Raw genomic sequence first — 13,968 nt, forward strand, 5'->3', positions numbered from 1 at the left:
AGATCCCATTTGGCTATTCACCTAATTTAGAGTAATAAATAGTGAACCTAGACTTTGAAATGTAAAAGATGCCTTTAACTATCAGTTTATAAATATTTATAAAATATAGCCTTTTGTGTGAGAGATATGGTGACACGATTATAAGCTCTGCAGTATCAGGAAGCCTCATTCTGGCTTAATCTTAAGTACTGATTAACAGTGGAAATTAAAAGAATGTTAAGGTGTTCTTTCCCCAGTATGTATATTTAATTTGATGTCAGTTGTCATGATTAATCATGGGCTTCCCAGGTGCTACTAGTGGTAAAGAATCCACCTGCCAGTGCAGGAGACAAGAGACACAGGTTTGATCCCTGGTTCTGGAAGATCCCCTGGAGGAGGGCATGGCAACCCACTCCAGTATTCTTGCTGTAGAATCCCATAGACAAAGGTGCCTGGTAGGCTGTGGTCCATTGGGTCACAAAGAGTCAGACACGACTGAAGTGACTTAGCATGAACACATTGTTAACAGCATAGATGTGTGTGTGTATGTAAAATCTAATAAGTTATTCTGCAAGTTTATCATTTGACACTTGCATTTCTTTGAAATTTTCTATGCTGACACTAGTCTTATGGGCCAGCCATCATTTTGATCGCTTAATATGTAGTAGTTAATTTGTCTCTTATAACAACCCTAATAGCTTGCCTTATAACAGCCCTATTAGGTTGGAACTGTTAACCCATGTTTAAAGAATAGAAACTGAAACACATAGCTAGTGAAGCTAGAATTTGAACCTTGACAGTCTGGCAGTATACTCATCCTCTTAACTATTGTACAGTATCTATATGTCTAAATCTCAGTTTCCTCACCTAAAGGGCAGTATTAAAAAGTTTACTTTTTAGGGTTACTGATTGGTAGGACTTAATAAAGCAATGCTTGTTAAGAGACTGATTCAGGATCCTAGATATTAATGATCAGTTAATACTTATTTGGCTACTTTTTTTGGGTTCTTCTGTTTCTTTTTTCTTTGTCTCCTTTATAGTTTTTATTTTTCCTCTGCCCATTTCTTTTAACTGGTGTTTCAGGGTTCCATTCTTGACCTGTTGTTGTATATCATTCTGTATAATTCCCCTTCAGGAGGTTCATCCACTTCCCTAGTTTTAAACTGCTGCCTACTTCCTATAGGTCAGTGATCCAATTCTATACTTTCCTCCTGAGTTGTAAGCTGATGTATCCAAATGTCTGTTGTACATCCTCCTTTGCCTACCCCCGCATGTCCCTCCAGCTTATTGTGGATAAAACTATAAAAGGTTTTAATGTAAAATGAAACTAAAGGATATGAAATGGATAATCTCACACTTGAGTTCTCAGAACAGCGAAACTTGAAGACTAAGAGACTGATTTTCCATAAATGCCTGATTTATAAAAGATTGAAACTTAACCCCTGACCAATGAGTTCCTCCCCATCTGTGAGCCAGTTAACTCTGCATGGCCCCTAATTGGGCTCTCCCCTTTCACACTCCTTGCTCATGAATGCAACCCATTCTTAACCTTCAGTGGATTCACCTATAGCTTACTGCAGCTGCATGTCCTGAATTACAATATCTCTGCTACTCCAGAATAAACTCGATTTTTGGTATCTCGTGAAGAAGGGAATGGCAATCCACTCCAGTGTTCTTGTCTGGAGAATTCCATGGACGGGGGAGCCTGGCAGGCTAAAATCCATGGGATCGCAAAGAATCAGACATGACTGAGTGACTAACATGCACACACATTGGTATCTTGAGTTTGCCTCAGCTTACCTCTTTTCTTTTAGGTTGACCTTACATGGTGTCATAAGTGGGATCTGAAGACACCAACCACTTGAACCTCTGGAATCAAGTGAATTTCCTGTACTTGAGTCCTTTGCACTGTTAGCTTCTGTGAGCCATTCTAACTTTGGTAAGTCTTCTCAGAGCTCAAGCTGCCTTCTTTTGTTTGAGCTCTCCTACTTTATTCAGGCTCTAGATAGAGACAGATTGCCCTTCTGGTACATACTCTTGTTTCTGATAATTGTATCTAGTCATCTGAATGTACTAAAGTACCCCCCCACAACCGCCACCTTGAGGGATCTAGCTGGTTTTATGTTAAAACAATGTATGGTCTTTTCTCATGTGCATGTTTGACTAAATAGACCAGTCTTACTAAGGATAACACAGAACTCCAATGGCCATTATGTGGAAACTTTGATCTCTGTACACTTGTTTTCTTTGAACTAAGTTAGAAGACCATGGCTACAATATTGAGCAATCTGAGTAGAATAGTTATTTTAATTGGTATCTGCTGTTGCTGCTGCTGCTACTGCTAAGTCACTTCAGTCATGTCCGACTCTGTGTGACCCCACAGTCGGAAGCCCACCAGGCTCCCCTGTCCCTGGGATTCTCCAGGCAAGAACACTGGAGTGGGTTGCCATTTCCTTCTCCAATGTGTGAAAGTGAAAAGTGAAAGTGAAGTCGCTAGAGGCTACAGCATTCTAAAATTGCCTCCTTATTGTTTCTAAATTAACTGAAGCAAATAAACAATCAAAGATGGGTTAAAAAAATCTCAGGTCTCTTCTTCAGTGCTAACTAAGGTCCTTTCTAACCCCACTGTTCCACCTCCTCCATATCTCCCTTTACCCTTCTTGAGTCTCTTCTCTGAATCTACTTTCCTTACCAAACAGAACCCATTAAGACCTTCTTTTTCAAACTGAGACCTGCTGAGGATCCTGCTGAAAACTGCCCTAGATTTCCTATACCCCATGGACAAAGGGCAACATAAGGGCTATAATAAAGGATTTCCCCTTGATAACTGAGGATCCCAATATATTTGCTGAAGAATTCAATGCTGTAACCCAAACCCACCAACCTCATCTCTCTAATCTCTGTTAGTCTGCTTGCTTGTTGGAGAAAGTCAAGCCCCACAGTGGATTAAAACTGCAGCTTGGGGAAACCCTGAACAATTTCTGCTGCTGCTGCTGCTAAGTCACGTCAGTCGTGTCCGACTCTGTGCAACCCCATAGACGGCAGCCCACCAGGCTCCCATCTCTGGGATTCTCTAGGCAAGAACACAGGATTGGGTTGCCATTTCCTTCTCCAATGCGTGAAAGTGAACTCGCTCAGTCGTGTCTGACTTTCACGACCACATGGACTGTAGCCTACCAGGCTCCTCCGTCCATGGGATTTTCCAGGCAAGAGTACTGGAGTGGGTTGCCACTGTCTTCTCTGGAACGATTTCTAGGGTTTAAGTTAAACCAACCATTAGTCCTTTTATACAGTTAACCTCATGGCAGAGCCAAATGGCTATGCAGAGCCATCCCTGGAGCCTTCCCAAAACCTGTAGACTGGAATTAAAGTCAGGTATGGAGTAGGAAGTGGCACCCCACTCCAGTATTCTTGCCTGGAAAATCCTATGGGCAGAGGAGCCTGGTAGGCTGCAGTCCATGGGGTCGCGAAGAGTCGGACAGGACTGAGCGACTTCACTTTCACTTTTCGCTCTCATGCATTGGAGAAGGAAATGCCAACCCACTCCATTGTTCTTGCCTGGAGAATCCCAGGGACGGGGGAGCCTGGTGGGCTGCCGTCTGTGGGGTCGCACAGAGTCAGACACGACTGAAGCGACTTAGCAGCAGCAGCAGCAGCATGCATCCAAAAACCTGTTGAATCCTTCCATGACTATTACAACAAACTCCAAACCGTTTCCAAAGGAAACTCTAGACTCCCTATAGATGTTGAGTCCTCTCAGTTCAGTTCAGTCGCTCAGTCATGTCTGACTCTTTGCGACCCCATGAATCACAGCACTCCAGGCCTCCCTGTCCATCACCAACTCCCAGAGTTCACTCAAACTCATGTCCTCAGGTGGCTTTTAATTCCATATGTATAAATGGCCTATATAAGGACATATCCTTGTTGGTCGAAAGAACCTGTATCAAAGGGGAGAGAGTGTTCAACCCTGACCTTGTCAATCTGGCTAATAATTTAGCTCAAACACATAGGATGACTCCAGAAAGAAAAAAAAATGATAACTAAAATTTTGAATCTACAGCGCCAATAGATGGAAACTCCAAAGCAAATCCATCCTACAAGAATGTATCATTATTGTAGAAAACCTGACCAGGGGAAAGGATTGCTATAAATTGAACTCCAAATAGTTACAACCTTCTCAGAACTGTGGCCAAATCCATGCCAATGATGGGGCTTCAAGGACAGACAGGGACTGTTCCTGTTCTGCCATTAAATAGACTGAGAAAAACTACTCTCCAGATCAGGATCAAATTCCTTACAGTGTTAACTGACACAGGGGCTGCTCCTGTCAGTGCTCCATCCCACTGCAATTAAACAGTCCCTTCCCTGAAGTAGTATATACGTTCAAATAGTGGGAGTCTTATGTAAACTGCAGTGTGTCCCTATTTCTCAGCCCATATTTTTCGGTCTGGACCTTTTGTACGGCAAATGTCTGCTTCTTCTCAGTGATTTGGGTCCCAAACAATTATTGGGATGAGATTTTCTGGAGAAACACAATGCTGCCATTTTTTTTCTCTCAAAAGATGGAAGTTTAAAAAAAAAAAAAAAAAGTGGAAGTATCTCTTGAGTTTAAGTTCAACACTCAGGAAAATTCAATCCCCATTGCCATTATTTGCACTCTACAAACCAAGGCAGTCCAAACTTCGCACTCATCTGCTCTATTAAACCTGGAATTCCCGGATCTTTGGGTAAAATCCTTAACATTCAAGACACAACTCATATTGCCCCTCCCATTATGATCCAGGTGGACCCCACAAAACCTCTCCTAAGGATAAACAAATACCCTATGAATAAAGAAGCTTACAGGGCATAAGGCAAATTATAGAGGACTATAAGGCCCAGGCACTTACTATCCTTTGTTCTGTCTTTGTGTTAATAATACCCTTATTTTGCCTGTGGAAAAAAAAAAAAAAAAACACACCAGTGGCTGAGAATGGAGATTTGTCGAAGACCACAGAGCAATAAATAGCATTGTAATTCTCTGCCATCCTGTCTTTTCTAATCCCTGCATGCTATTAGTATCCATCCATGCTGGAGCACCTTTTACATTTTAATCAGTTTAGGCAGTGAGTTTTTAGTATCCCTGTTGAAAGGGATAGTCACTGTCTCTTTGGCTTTACCTGAGAAGGACAACAGTATATCTGGACAGTCATGCCTCAAGGCTCTACTGAGGCCTTCTTCAGTTCAGTTCAGTCACTCAGTCGTGTCCGACTCTCCGCGACCCCATGAATCACAGCATGCCAGGCCTCCCTGTCCATCACCAACTCCCGGAGTTCACTCAAACTCATATTCACAGAGTCGGTGATGCCATCCAGCCATCTCATTCTCTGTCGTCCCCTTCTCCTCCCGCCCCCAACCTTTCCCAGCATCAGAGTCTTTTCCAGTGAGTCAACTCGTTGCATGAGGTGGCCAAAGTATTGAAGTTTCGGCTTTAGCATCAGTCCTTCCAATGAACACCCAGAACTGATCTCCTTTAGAATGGACTGGTTGGATCTCCTTGCAGTCCAAGGGACTTTCAAGAGTCTTCTCCAACACCACAGTTCAAAAGCATCGATTCTTCAGCGATCAGCCTTCTTCACAGTCCAACTCTCACATCCATACATGACCACGGGAAAAACCGTAGCCTTGACTAGACGGACCTTTGTTGGCAAAGTAATGTCTCTGCTTTTTAATATACTATCAAGGTTGGTCATAACTTTCCTTCCAAGGAGTAAGCATCTTTTAATTTCATGGCTGCAATCAGCATCTGCAGTGATTTTGGAGCCCAAAAAAATAAAGTCTGACACTGTTTCCACTGTTTTTCCATCAATTTCCCATGAAGTGATGGGACCAGATGCCATGATCTTTGTTTTCTGAATGTTGAGCTTCAAGCCAACTTTTTCACTCTCCTCCTTCACTTTGATCAAGAGGCTTTTTTAGTTCCTCTTCACTTTCTGCCATAAGGGTAGTGTCATTTGCATATCTGAGGTTATTGATATTTCTCCCCGAAATCTTGATTCCAGCTTGTGCTTCTTCCAGCCCAGCGTTCCTCATGATGTACTCTGCATATAAGTTAAATAAGCAAGGTGACAATATACAGCCTTGACGTACTCCTTTTTTACTTCTCACAATTTTGACAGGCTGATTTAAATGACAAAATTCTCTAGGGGCTCCACCTTACTACTACATTTGGATGAGCTTCTTTTTTGTTTGCCCTTCTAAATACTTCTTGCAAAAAGAAGTATTTGCTGAAAATCTCAGCACTTAAGGGACACACAGTCTTGAAGGAGAAATTACAATTTGTCCAAACTCAGGTTCAATCTTGAGGACATTTAATCTCAAAACAGGTGCTACACCTAGATGCTGATAGGCTTCAAGGCATTTTAAACTTTTCAAACCATAAAAGCAAATGTTTCTTGGTTTTGGTTTTTGGCCATGCCATGCAGTTTGTGGGATATCAGTTCCCCAACCAGGGGCTGAACCTGGACCTTGGCAGGGAAAGCCCAGAATCCTAACTACGAGGCCACCAGGGAACTCCCAAAAGCAAATGTTAATTGTGAGGTTTTCTTGGGCTAGCTGGCCATTGTCATAATTGGATCCCAAATTTCTTTTTGTTGTTTCAGCCCCTGTATACTCTGCTAAAGAACACCAGCCTGACCCCATAGTTTGGGATGATCAAGATAGCTTGGCCTTTAAGATCTTGAAGGAAAGCTTAATAAGTCTACCTGCCCTTGGACACCTAAATTGTCAGCTACCCTTTTCCCTTTTTGTATATGAGAAAGAAGGGAATACCCTCAGATTACTTACCCAAAACCATGGGGCTCTCACCAACCTCTAGGTTGCACAGCCAACAGTTAGATGCAGTGACCTGAGGATACCTTCCTCCCTCCTGTGCCTGAGAGCTATGCCTGCTTCCACTCTTTTAGCAAAGGCTACTGAAGAAATCGTTATAGATCCTCTTTAATCACCTTTGTACCTTAGCCTGTTGAGCCTCTCTTAAATTTCATGCCACACTCAACATCTTTCAGCGAACCATCTTACCACGTATGAAATCCTCGTATCACTCTTATTCACTCTAATAGTCTCAACCCTGCTCTCTTTCTTCCTTCTTGCACTGATGAAATTCCCCATGTGCCTTTGACTTTGATGGATCACCACTTGACCCCTCATGATGACTTACAAGAAACCTCCTTGGTGAATGGTAATCTGGTTTATTGATGGCTATTGCAGGTATGCAGTGTTAGCCATTTTCCAGGTCATTGGGGCTGCACTCTTTCCTTCAGCCACTTCAGTCCAACAAGCAGAATGAATTATATGCTGTTGCTCAGTGTGTTTTAGTCACAGGCAAGATGGCCAGCATCTATACAGATAGTTGACAGGCCTTTGGGATAGCCCCTGACTTTGTAATATTATGAAACAGTGGGGTTTCCTTTCTTCTAGTGGAGATAAAATTAAGAATGGCCCTTATGTCTAGAATTTGTCGGCTGCTATACTGCTGCCAGCTATCATTAAAGTCCCTGAGCATTCCAAGTCTGATTTCTGGAAACCAAAGGAAACAACCTCACCAATATTCCTACAAAAGAAATGCCACCCTTCTGGAGATCTATAAACCAAACCTCTATCATGGTCCAGAAGGCTGTTCCCCCTGTGAAGACCTAAGGGCACTAGTCAGGAAAGTACAACAGTTGGCCTCTGAAAGAAAAACAGAATAGGAAATCTAAAGGCTGTTGGTCTCATCAATTAAAGGGACTTTGGTTTGGACCCAGTAATAAGTTGATCCTGCCAAGAAAGTCTAAGATTTCCCTCATTGGCCACCATACATGAATTAAACCATTGGTCCAATGAGAAAACAGTAACACTTATGAATGAATATCGGTGGAGAAACATTGGCAAGGCCACGTAAGGCGCATGTCTTGTTTGTTCTACCTGCCCTAAGTTCAATCAAAGAAGACTATGTATACTGCTGGGGACACACTGACGTACCTAAAAGACCGTCTGAGGTCTGACAGATGGATTTCATACAGTAGTGCCTGTCTCATGGATACAAATATATTAGTCTTGCAGGTTTGAAGGTTTTCACTGGAACTGAAGCATTTCCATGTAGAGAGGCAACTTCTTCTTCTATAGCTAACGTGCTTTTAAAAAAGATTATTTCCATTTGAGGACCCTCCCTGGAACTCCTTGTTCTGTAAAGTGAACCCACTTTACAGAACAAGTACATTGAAAGATCTGTGCCATCTGGCCAGTTCTGCGGCATTTTCATTCTGCTTATCATCCTCACTCTTCAGGACTAGTTGAACATTCAAATGGAATTATCAAGATCCATTGGCTAAATTAGTCAAAAACCTCCAAATACCTCACCCAAAATTTTTTCTGCTGGTTCTTCTAAATCTTAGACCCATTCCATTTAGGATTCATGAGCTCTTACCCTTTGAACTAATTACAGGACAGTCCCTGCTTCCTTTGACCTACAAATAATGAAAAGGGGATATACTTCAGTTTTTCAAAGGTGTAATTAAATCCACTGAGAATAATAATGCTTTGGAAAAATAATCTTTCCATGGCATGCCTCCAGGGGACAAAGATGTCAAATACCACATTTGCAGCCTGGTCTATTGGAAAAGGCATCTCCATAAAGTTTCCTTCCAACCTTGTTGGAAGGGCCCTTTGCAGGTGTTGCTGACTGACACCTGTGTCACTAAGCTCCGAGGGGTGGACTCCTGAATTTGTGCGTCTCTTCTATAAAAAGTGGATCTGCAACCTAACTGGTGATTCAAAGGTAAAATTTTCTAGTGACTGAAGCCGATGACATCAGAAATAGACAGCTTTCCGGAGATAACCAGACCAGGCCTGTGTCATGCTGCTTAAAGTTCTATTGGTCCTTTCTTTGGATTTCTTGCTGCCCCCTCATTTAGCTTTAGCACATCCCTTGGTTCCCTGCTTAGAAAAACTCCCAGATTCTACCAACCTTACTGATAGTTTCATTTGTGCCAGAGCTAATGACACTCGTGATGAACCTGAACTGGTAGCCTGGCTATTATCCTTAGAAGGATGGCAAGGTCTCTCTGGCAGAGATGTAGTATTTTCCTTTGGTCCCTTTGAACTGTTACACATTCTTCCTTCTGGCAAATTGGTACCAGACATTACAACATTCCATTGGGTGCCCCCCACCCACAAAAGTATACCCCTCACTCAAGTCTGGACTCTTACCCATAATCTTCCTTTGTGTTTCAAAAACGTTAATGGGACAGGTAAAAACTTTGTGGTGGGGTAGCAAAAATTATAATGGTACTGGGGGATGGACAGTGGATGTCCTTCCATTCAATGGTAATTTGGTTGATAAGAAATCTAGTAAGTGGGGGAAACGTACCTTCTCCCTGGAGATTCCCTAGACCTCCATCAGAACCTCATCCACAACAATCCAACTCTCCCATTATTCCAAATATATAGAAATTTAAGATGTTCTTATAGCCATTTCCACCATGCCGACTATCATGCGCTATATGTTAATGACTGTTTTTGGTCATGAGAGCTCTTCTTTTATCAGAGGAAAAAAAATACCCGGGCTAAAGGGCCCACTTATGCCCTTTCTTCAGAAAACACTGGTTATTTCTTTCTGGGCAGAAGAAATACGCATTCCACATTTCCCCTTCAATGGAAAGGACACTGCAGAGTTGTCTCCCTCACTCCTGATGCCAGAGTCAGGGAAACCCTCCCTTCCACTGGAAGAACCCACTCAGGTTCTTAATCCTCACAACTTAAAGGAGCATGTGAACCTTTTGTTCAGTTAAAGTTGTAAAGCAGTTGTTGTGGGTTTAAAATATATCCATAAATTCTTAGATATTCTTCCTTTCAATAGGTGGAACCTAATTGTCCTACCTTAAGTGGGCTGTAGTTAGTGACTCTCGTCTATCAAGTAAAATGTGTCAAAAGTGACAATGTGGTTTTCAGAAACAGATCATGAAAGGCATCGTGGCTTTGTGTGTGTGTGTGTGTGCTTTCTCTCTGTCTCTCTCTTGGATCACATCTTCTGGGGAAAGTCAGTTGCCACATCTTGAGGACACTCAAGCCGTTCTATGAAGAGGTCCATCTGATCTGGAATTTAGGCATCCTGCCAATAACCAGTAAGAGGTGAGGCCTCATCCACAGTGAGCAAGCATTCTGGGGAAGAAAGTCCTCCAGCATCAGTGAAGCCTTCCGCTGACCATGGTCTTCGCCACCATCTTGACTGTAGCTTCATGTGAGACCTTGGGTCAGAAACACTCGTCTAAGCCCCTCTCTTACTCTCGGAAACTGTGTGAAATAATGAATGCTTATTGCTTTAATCTGCAAAGTTTTGAATAATTCACAATGCAGAAAAATTAACACACCGTATTGTCTTTATCATAGGGGTTTAATTTTAATGTGAAAACTAAAAATATCAGTGTGAAAACTAAAAAAAAACAAACTAGGATGGATATAATTTTGGATGGATGCCCTCTAATGACCCTGTAGTAGTTAGAAAGGGATTTGAGTGTGTCTTTGGCTATCTTTTTCCCCTTGGGTTAGAGTAATAGACTGTGAAAAAGCAAGTCAAAACCTCTCCATAGTCATGGGAACTACCTTAAGTGCTTCTCTTAGAGCTTTTGAATAGCAGCAAACCCAGATAGAAAGGCTAGCAAAAGTAGTCTTACAAAACCACAGAGCCCTAAACCTCCTTACTGCACAGTAGGGAATAACCTGTGCCTTGCTCTGGGAAGAATGCTCTTTTTATGTTAACAAATAAGGAAACACAGTGCACAAACTAAAAATGATGGACAGTATCAATTTCTTAACTGAAATAGGCCAAGCCCTAGGACTTAAGACATTTTCAAGCTATTAAGTATAGGTAGCTGGGGAAACTGGTTGAGAAGTTTGTTCCAGTCAGTAGCTATAATTGGACTTCTGACCCTGGGTATAATCCTTCTAATGAAATTTCTACTGTCTTGTTTCAGTAGGCAAATGCCTTTCTCTCAGATATATGTACAGAATAAAGTTCCTAAGGTTTATCCTGAGGCTTAATTGACCATGAAACCAAATTGACTCCCTTAGAGGAGTGTGACTGAGATTCTCCATGTTTAAATGAGGCAAAAAATCAACTTGTCATGCCCTCTTCTTTGGGACAGAGCATCCTAGGTTGGTCCTCTGCAATTTCAAGGTATACACAGCCCAACATCTAGCATTCATGTGCCCTCAGAAAAGCAAAACTTAAAGACTGAGAGACTAATTTCCCATAAATACCTGACTTAGAGAATTATCAGTTCAGTTCATTCACTTAGTCGTGTCCTGACTCTTTGCAACCCCAAAGACTGCAGCACGCCAGGCCTCCCTGTCCATCACCAACTCCCGGAGCTTGCTCAAACCCATGTCCATCGAGTCGGTGATGCCATCCAACCATTTCATCCTCTGTCGTCCCCTTCTCCTGCCTTCAATCTTTCGCAGTATCAGGGTCTTTTCCAATGAGTCAGTTCTTCACATCAGGAGGCCAGAGTATTGGAGCTTCAGCTTCAGCGTCAGTTCTTCCAGTGAATATTCAGGACTGATTTCCTTTAGGATTGACTGGTTGGATCTCTTGCAGTCCAAGGGACTCTCAAGAGTCTTCTCTAACACCACAGTTCAAAAGCATCAATTCTTCGGAGCTCAGCTTTCTTTATAGTCCAACTCTTAAAACCATACATGACTACTTGAAAAACTATAGCTTTGACTAGACGGACCTTTGTTGGCAAAGTAATGTTTCTGCTTTTTAATATACTGTCTAGCTAGCTTTTCTTCTAAGGAGCAAGTGTCTTTTAATTTCATGGCTTCAGTCACCATCTGCGGTGATCTTAGAGCCCCAAATATAAAGTCTGTCACTGTTTCCATTGTTTCCCTATTTGCCATGAAGTGATGGGACCGGATGTCATGATCTTAGTTTTCTTACTGTTGAGTTTTAAGCCAGTTTTTTCACTCCTCTTTCACCTTCATCAAGAGGCTCTTTAGTTCTTCTTTGCTTTCTGCCATTAAGATGGTGTCATCTGCATATCTGAGGTTATTGATGTTTCCTCCGGCAATCTTGATTCCAGCTTGTGCTTAATCCAGCCCAGCATTTCGCATGATGTACTACTCTGCATATAAGTTAAATAAGCAGAGTGACAGTATACAGCCTTGACATACTTCTTTTCCTATTTGGAACCAGTCTGTTCCATATCCAGTTTTAACTGCTGCTTTTGATCTGCATACAGATTTCTCAGGAGGCAGGTCAGGTGGTCTAGTATTCTCATCTCTTTAAGAATTTTCCACAGTTTGTTGTGATCCACACAGTCAAAGGCTTTGGCTTTTGGCTTGGAAGTTCACGGTTCACTTTCTGTTAAAGCCTGGCATGGAGAATTTTGAGCATTCCTTTGCTAGCGTGTGAGAGCAGTGCAATTGTGTGGTTAGTTTGAGCATTTTTTGACATTGCCTTTCTTTGGGATTGGAATGAAAACTGACCTTTTCCAGTCCTGTGGCCACTACTGAGTTTTCCCAATTTGCTGGCATACTGAGTGCAGCACTTTGACAGCATCATCTTCTAGGATTTGAAATAGCTCACCTGGAATTCCATCACCTCCACTAGCTTTGTTCATAGTGATGCTTCCTAAGGCCCACTTGACTTCACATTCCAGGATGTCTGGCTCTAAGTGAGTGATCACACCATCGTGGTTATCTGGGTCATGAAGATCGTTTTTCTATACTTCTGCGTATTATTGTCGCCTCTTCTTGGTACGTTCTGCATCTGTTAGATGCATACTATTTCTGCCCTTTATTGTGCCCGTCTTTGCATGAAATTTTCCCTTGGTATCTCTAATTTTCTTGAAGAGATCTCTAGACTTCCCCATTCTATTGTTTTCCTCTGTTTCTTTGCATTGATCACTAAGGAAGGCTTTCTTATATCTCCTTTCCATTCTTTGGAACTCTGCATTCAAATGGGTATGTCTTTCCTTTTCTCCTTTGCCTTTAGCTTCTCTTCTTTTCTCAGCTATTTGTAAGGTCTCCTCAGACAACCATTTTGCCTTTTTTGCATTTCTTTTTCTTGGGAATGGCCTTGATCACTGCCTCCTGTAGGGTCACGAACCTCTGTCCATAGATCTTCAGGCACTCTGTCTATCAGATCTAATCCCTTGAATCTGTTTGTCACTTCCACTATATAGTCGTAAGGGATTTGATTTAGGTCATACCTGAATGATCTAGTGGTTTTCCCTACTTTCTTCAATATAAGTCTGAATTTTGCAATAAGGAGTTCACGATCTGAGCAACAGTCAGCTCCTGGTCTTGTTTTTGCTGACTGTATAGAGCTGTATAAAGGATTATCTGATTTACAGATGTATTGAAGCTTAACCTGTGACCAATGAGCATCCTCCAAAACTTTCTTTCCATCTTCGAGCCAGTGAACTCTCTGCATGTCTCCCAGCTGGACTATCCCCATTTGCACACTTTGTTCATAAAAGCAACCCACCCTAAATCTTAACAGGCTTGTCTGTAATTTGTTACAGCTTGGTGTCCCGAATTGCAGTTCCTCTACTGTTCCCAAGTAAACTTGATTGCTGGTAACTTGAGCTTCACTTCTTTTAGATTGACATTTTATTTTCTTAACGAATTTTCAGAAAGCAAAAGTTTTAAATTTTAATTAAGTCAAGCTTTTCTTTGCTGGTTTGTGCTTTTGTATACTAAGAAATCTTCACCTAACCCAGGGTCATAACTTCCCTACTTCTTTCCTAGAAGTTTTGTAGTCCTTGCCCTCACATTTAGGTTTATGACAATTTTAAGTGAATTAATAGTCCTTGTTCAGACCTCTCCTTTATCTGATATTAATAAGCCACTGCAGTGTTGGTTTGTAAGTTAGTATGTTGTTGTTGTTTAGTCGCTCAGTCTTATCCAACTCTTTTGCAACCCCATTAACTGTAGCTCACTAGGCTTCTCTGTCCATGGGATTTCGCA

The 13,968-nt window shown here is 41.9% G+C and overlaps 1 protein-coding gene across 4 annotated transcripts in view; it reads left to right on the forward strand.

The window, feature by feature from the left end:
* The window catches only part of WDR89 (WD repeat domain 89), a 57,144-nt gene that overhangs the window by 15,143 nt on the left and 28,033 nt on the right, over positions 1 to 13,968 (forward strand). For 3 of the 4 annotated variants that reach the window (XR_008687229.2, XM_088839551.1, XM_088839550.1), the window contains exon 2: positions 1,794 to 1,918. The exons of the other annotated variant lie outside the window; for it this stretch is intronic. The gene's annotated coding sequence lies outside the window, so the exon portion shown is untranslated. The remainder of the gene's footprint in view (positions 1 to 1,793; positions 1,919 to 13,968) is intronic. 4 annotated transcript variants of the gene reach the window in all.

Source organism: Moschus berezovskii, chromosome 9 (assembly GCF_049115385.1).
Source record: "Moschus berezovskii isolate FMDL1 chromosome 9, NW_MosBer_1.0, whole genome shotgun sequence".
Taxonomy (NCBI): Eukaryota; Metazoa; Chordata; class Mammalia; order Artiodactyla; family Moschidae; genus Moschus; species Moschus berezovskii.